Here is a 6,346-nt window from a genome sequence, read left to right as displayed (position 1 = left end):
GATTTTCACAAGTGCTAATCCTATCTAATAAAAGAGAAACATGGTAATTAGCGTACAACCGCTACCCTTCCCATTGGCTAATCAGGGTGATATGCAAATTAACTGCCAGCCAAGATGGCGGCCAGGAGCCCGGCAGCTTGAAACTAACAAGAGGCTTGCTTGCTTCAGTGACGGAGGACTGCAACGTTCCCCGCCTGCCTTGCCGGCCTCTGAGCTTGCAGTTTAAGAAACATTGTAACAAATATAGAAGCTAAACAAAACCCCAGAAACCTGCTTCCAGCGAGCCGGGATCTCAGAGCTGGAGTTATACATTGTTTCGATTATAGAACCGAAACAAACCAGACCTGCTTTCAGGAGTGGAGGCCTAACAGCTGGAGCCTCAGAGCTAAAACTGGCCCAGAATAAAAAAGAAAAAAAGAAAAAAAGGAGCAGTTGGGAGCTTCCGTCACCCGCCAGCCTGAAAACAGCCCTCAGCCCCTCACCCAGACTGGCCAGGCATCCCAGTGAGGACCCCCACCCTGAAGGGTGTGTGACCAGCTGCAAACAGCCATCATCCCCTCATCCAGGCTGGCCAGGCAACCCAGTGGGGACCCCCACCCTGAACCAGGACACCCTTCAGGGCAAACCAGCTGGCCCCCACATGTGCACCAGGCCTCTATCCTATATAGTAAAAGGGTAATATGCCTCCCAGCACCGGGATCAGCGGAGCCGCGAGGCCTCCCGGCACCGGGATCAGAGTGACAGGGGGCAGTGCCCAAACCCCCTGATCGCCCTGCGGCTCTGTGTGTGACAGGGGGTGGGGCCACAACCTCCCTATCAGCCCTGCTCTGTTCAGGACAGGGGAAGGCGCCCCAACCCCCTGATCAGCCTTGCTTTGTGCCTGATAGGGCACAAAGCTCCCCAACCCTCTGATCGCCCTGCAGCTCTCTGTGTGACAGGGTGCAGCGCCCCAACCCTCCTCCCCCCCCCCCCCCACACACGGGCCCTGCTCTGTGTGTGACGGGGTAGAGCCATAACCTCCCCATCAGCCCTGCCCTGAGTGTGACAGTGGCGGAGCCCCAACCCCCTGATCCGCCCTGCTCTGTGTGTGACAGGGGGCGGTGCCCCAACTCCCCTATCGGCCCTACTCTGTGAGTGACAGGGGGGAGCTCCCCAACCCCCTGATGGGCCCTGCTCTGTGCGTGATGGGGGGGGGGAGCTCCCCAACCCCCTGATCAACCCTGCTCCATGCGTGACAGGGTACGGAGCCCCAACCCCCCGATGGGCCCTGCTCTGTGAGTGACAGGGGGCAGCGCCCCAACCTCCTGATTGGCCCTGCTCTGTGCTTGACAGGGGGTGGCACCCCAACCTCCCCATCGACCCTGCCTTGAGTGTGACAGGGGGCAGTGCCCCAACCCCCCAATCAGCCCTACCTTGAGCGTGACTGAGGGTGGCATCGCAACCTCCCGATCCGCCCTGCTCTGTGCATGACAGGGGGCGGCACCCCAACTCCCCAATCGGCCCTGCTCTGAGCCCGACCAGGGGTTGCACCTAGGGATTGGGCCTGCCCTCTGCCACCCAGGAGCTGGCCTAAGCCAGCAGGTCGTTATCTCCCGAGGGGTCCCAGACTGTGAGAGGGTAGAGGCCGGGCTGAGGGACCCCCCTCTCCCCCCCCCCGAGTGCACAAATTTTTGTGTACCCGGCCTCTAGTAAAGTAATAAGTTATTTACTAAATTTCAATCACTTTGTTGAATCTTTAAGTCTGAATAAAAAGGTGTTCCTTCTGATGGAAAAATTTAAGGCATTGAAGGTGGTAAGAAGATTGAAAACATGTTCCTCATTCTGTTTTCAAAAACAAGAGTATCATGTTTCCTTGGCACATGTGGAGGATGCTCTACTCACTGAAAGGCAATCAGAAAAGTAATAACTATAACATGTATTTTGATTTCTACATTATATATCCAGCATTTAAGACAATGGGTCAGCTTACCTTCTAACTTATTTTTAAAAATATGGAATGCTTCACAAATTTGCGTGTCATCCTTACACAGGGGCCACGCTAATCTTCCCTGTATCGTTCCAATTTTAGTATACGTGCTGCCGAAGCACATATACTAACTTTTTATAGTATAAGAAATTTGGAGCAATAAAAAAAATGGAGATAATAGGACACAGAATAATACAGAAGTTATGAGCATGAGCTCCAGAGTTAAATAGCTTGGGGTCAATTTAGCATAGTGTCTGGGATCTATAAACGCTTCATGAAGCTAGATTTTTTTTTAATTGTAGGGATAATAGAGGACATTGGTGATGAGTTCAGAGTGTGCGGCCGGACTGTCGGATTTAAATTCCAGTCTGCCATTTACTACTCGTGGAAGCTTGAGCAAGTTTTTTTTTATATATACTTTATGTGTTATGGTTTTCTTATTTGTAAATTGAGGATAAGTATCCCCATCTCATAGGGTTCATATAAGACTACAAATGCTAATAAGTGCAAGAGATTTAAATCATTGTCTGGCACATTCTAAGTGTTCAGAAAAAGATTCTATTAGTAGTAAAAGTGTCATATGCTACCTCTCCTGCTCCCTAATCAGGGCTTAGGCAAGTTGGAGAGAGAGTCATTCCTTCTCTAGTTAAAATTCTTCAAAGTCCAGTAATAGTTATTTGGAATACCAATCGTGCAAGAAAATAGAAATGAGTTGAAAAGGAAACTCACAGGCCACATGCAGATACCACAAATGTTTCATCTAGAAAACCAATAGTCTTGGGCATTTTCACTTGGACTTCAAATTTGGGCAACACTGTTGTCAATAGAAGAACAAAAGAGATGAGAGTGGGCAGGAGATCTTGCAAGTGTAGTAATAATTCTATTACAGAATCTTACAGCAAGATCACATGAAATGATTTCAATTTGCAGCAACAGGGACACTGCTGAGAAAGGAGATGTCTTTCATAATCATGGGCAGTTTGTACCATGTTAACTTGGTTAAGCCAGTACTACATTTTCTAGAATCTCCTTGTCTGAATCTAGAACGATCAAGATTGAAAAGAAAAAAAAAAAATGCCTGAAGACCATCATGGTTAGATGTGGTAACAGGTAGAGTAAGGCCAGTAGGTTCCAATTTGTTCTTATTCTTTTCCTCTGTGTCCAGCTTTTCTTTCCAACTGCTAGCCTTGCTGACTAACACAGGCCTCAGACCTACTACCAGACACTTGGTTACAGAAACACTGAAGTGATAGATATTATTCTTCTATAAGTAAACAATAAATATAATAAGCAAACACATTATACAATATGTCAGTGGGGGACATGCAGGAGGCATCCAATCAACAATTCTCTGTCATCATTGATGTTTCTATCTCTCTGTCTCCTTTTCCTTTCCTCTCTGAAATCAATAAAAACATACTTTTAAAAAAGAAAAACAAACAATTTAAAATCAAAATAGATTAAGCCTCGCTCAAAATAGAATTACTGACCTAGATGATACGTATGAACTGAGAGCAAAAAAATTATGAGTTGAAAGGGATTTGAAAAGGAAATAATTTTGATGTTCAGAGAAAAATGATCCAAAATAAACATCACATGTGTCTCCCAAAGCATACTAACACATAGAAAAGATATTTTTAAGAATAAAGACACCACACTTTTAAATTGAAATTTAAATTGCTTTTATTTTTTATTTATTTATTTTTTAAATATATTTTATTGATTTTTTACAGAGAGGAAGGGAGAGAGATAGTCAGAAACATCGATGAGAGAGAAACATCGACCAGCCGCCTCCTGCACATCCCCCACCGGGGATGTGCCCACAACCCAGGTACATGCCCTTGACCGGAATCGAACCTGGGACCTTTCAGTCCGCAGGCTGACGCTCTATCCACTGAGCCAAACCGGTTTCGGCAAAATTTAAATTGCTTTTAAATCGAAAGATCATCTTTGAGTATAAAATAGTCAAAGGAATCCACAAATCCTTATTTTGCCTTCTATACAAAACGCCAAATCAAATGTGATATTATGGGAATTGGAATTCATTTCAGCTCTGCCTAAGGATGGAAACCTTTGTGTGCAAACAACCTTCAGGCACAAAGTAGTGCACTGCTCTCTCATGTCAGGATTTCCAAGAAATCCTGGGTGGTAGACACAACCTTTAGTTGATTTCCCTGTAAGACCTTTGGCTGAATTATTCAAAACAAACAAAAAATGATGAGCTGAGAAAGAAAAACTGTCACTCTGTCACTTGACTGAGTAAAAAAAAATCTTTAGGAATTTATCAAACATTTTTATAGTCACCATCACAATGCCAAGTTTATATTCTATTTTTCTAATCCAAATTCAGAAAGTGAAAAACAGAGTTTGAATGGAAGCCCTCTTTTTTTGGAGGGGGGGGTGCGGCGGTTTGTCTCTCAATATAGTTATAGTCAAGTCTTCTTTGGCACCACTACTAATCTTCCCAAATTTTTGGTGCAGGATAAATATGACTGTGTTTAGACACTAGACTCTCCAGGGAAAATTCAATTATCCAGGGATTTTAAACATTACTATTCCATAAGTGAGCTTCAGGGAACTTACGAGCCCCTAGAAAATGTATGCACTCTCGTGGAAGTGAGAATATAAATCTTTATGTTTAAAGAGTCTGAAACTTTGATTAGATTATCGGGGCCCTTGCAGGCTGATCTAATTACTTGACGGCATCCCTCCATTTGCACTGATTCAGCTTTCATTGATTTAACTTGCTGCTCTTAAAAAGTGAATCATTCTGGTTGAAGTCTCTCTTCTTCGATTTCAGAAATGGAGTGCTTGCCATCCAAGGTAAATTATCCTTTATTCCCAAAGTAAGGTGAATTGGATTAGCAGAAAACTATTATCAAGGTTTTATAATTCTTTTAGGACAAACAAACATCCACAAGATGCCAAGAGAAAAGTGCTAGTAACTCTGTGTTCAGCTCTTTAGATGGAAGAAATGTTGCAGGAAGAGAGTATTAGTCGCTTGAATTACTTCCTTCCCTAATATCTATGTTAGTTCTACAAAATCACACATAACTGTAAATGAACTTGTGAGGATTATGGTAGTATAGGGATGAAGCATGAGTTCATTGCACCAGTATTGGTTTTGCCATGAGCCCAATATTGGGCACAGCATCCCAGGAGCATTGAGGGAAAACCATAGACTATAGAACTTTCTCCAACTGAACTGCGGTGACCTAATTGCCCGTGAATATTCCAAATAAAATCTATTGGATAAAATTTAAATCTGTAGGGATAACCACAACCTTGGTTTCACTTTATATTCTGAGCACCAATATTTAGTAGAAAAAGAGTCTCACATAAATGCCAGAGTTAGTCATCTACCAATGTCAGTAAACTGAATGGCAACCTTCTGCTCAAACATCTTACCAAAGTGAAAATCTCCTGAATGTTATTTTCCAGAATCATTAATTGGGCATTCTTTTGAACCTACTCAAAGGGGAGGTTATCTCCCATAAAGGTTTGCTTTTCACAACATTGTGTCTGTCTTCAGAATTTGTTGTTACTATTATTTTATCTGTTGCCTTTAGGATTCTTAATATTCGCCTGTTTACTTTCTTTTCTTTCTTTTTTTCAAATATTGTTTTCAGAGAAGAAGGGAGAGGGAGAGAGAAACATCAATGATGAGAGAGAATCACTGATCGGCTGCAACCCTCCTCCCCCTCCCCCACACTAGGGACTGAGTCTACAACCCAGGCACTTGCCTTTGACCAGAGAGAGAGAAATCCTATTGGTTTTTCCTTCAAACTACACCTAGAATCTGATTGCTTCTTACCATCTCCTCTCCTACAATCCTGGTCCAAGCCACCTTTATTTTTTACCCAAATTATTGCAATGGCCTCTGTCAGGTCTTTTTGCTGCTACTTTGCATTCCTACAGCCTGTTCTCTGCACAGAAGGTAGGTGATCATTTTTAAACATAACCAGATCAGGTCACTCCTCCATGCAAAACCCGGCATTGGTTCCCAGTTTCACTCTGCGTGAAAGCTTAGGTCCTAATAGTGACCCTCCGTGGCCTACGTACTCTATCTCCCCATTCTGATTTTCATCTTCTTATCTTGTTCTATATGCTCCTCTTGCGTTCTCTTTTCTGGCCATAACGACTTAGCTGCTGCTCCCCAAACACAGAGGGCACACTTCTACCTAATGCCCTCGCATTTTACTTTTTCTGTCTACGCCCACTGCCTGGAATAATCTTCCCTCAGACATCTATTTAGCTAACTCCTTCACCTCCCTTAAGCTTTTGCTCATGTCTGACTGCCTCAATAAAGTTGACCCTAAATTTCCTACTTGATATTTTAGTCTTTTTTCTTTTCTGATGAATTATCAATAGTAACTAATA

General features: G+C 43.4%; 1 non-coding gene across 1 annotated transcript; it reads right to left on the bottom strand.

Moving 5' to 3' along the window:
* Nucleotides 1–1,985: 1,985 nt before the first annotated feature.
* LOC118652209 lies at nt 1,986–2,088 on the bottom strand. Its single transcript, XR_004966477.1, has one exon. It is a non-coding gene; the product is annotated as a U6 spliceosomal RNA (small nuclear RNA).
* Between the last annotated feature and the right edge of the window lie 4,258 nt (nt 2,089–6,346).

This window comes from Myotis myotis, unplaced genomic scaffold, assembly GCF_014108235.1.
Source record: "Myotis myotis isolate mMyoMyo1 unplaced genomic scaffold, mMyoMyo1.p scaffold_m19_p_3, whole genome shotgun sequence".
In the NCBI taxonomy this organism is placed as follows: Eukaryota; Metazoa; Chordata; class Mammalia; order Chiroptera; family Vespertilionidae; genus Myotis; species Myotis myotis.
Note: the sequence above shows the minus strand (reverse complement) of the source record. Positions and strands in the feature narration are given on the sequence as shown.